Below are 339 nucleotides of genomic sequence, written 5' to 3' on the forward strand. Positions count from 1 at the left end.
CCCCCCAACTTGCACCCCCAGGTCCCCATGGCTACCCCCACAACCCCAGGCACCATCACTTAAAAAATACCCAGAAAAAAAATGGAAAAAAAAAGCCTTTGCTTACCTTAAAGTGGGGGGTGAGGGGCTCCAGGGCCTCCTGGCAGAGTCCCCCAGGGCAACACAGGGCAGCAGAGGGGCAGCAGGGCCCAGGCTGGAGCTGTCACCCTGCACCGCACTGTGCAGATGGGGCCCCAGTCAGCCAGATGCAGCCAGATGGCAGGTAAGTGCCAGGTTTTTTTGTTGTTGTTTTTTTAAACTATGGGGTGGGGGGACGAGGATCGGGGAGGCTTGGGGGGA

The 339-nt window shown here is 58.1% G+C and overlaps 1 protein-coding gene across 1 annotated transcript in view; it reads left to right on the top strand.

Annotated features, from left to right (window-relative positions):
* The window catches only part of ECD (ecdysoneless cell cycle regulator), a 22,146-nt gene that overhangs the window by 18,141 nt on the left and 3,666 nt on the right, over positions 1 to 339 (top strand). The window lies entirely within an intron of this gene.

The sequence above is a fragment of the Gavialis gangeticus genome, unplaced genomic scaffold, assembly GCF_001723915.1.
Source record: "Gavialis gangeticus isolate Ggan-Ray unplaced genomic scaffold, GavGan_comp1, whole genome shotgun sequence".
Taxonomy (NCBI): Eukaryota; Metazoa; Chordata; order Crocodylia; family Gavialidae; genus Gavialis; species Gavialis gangeticus.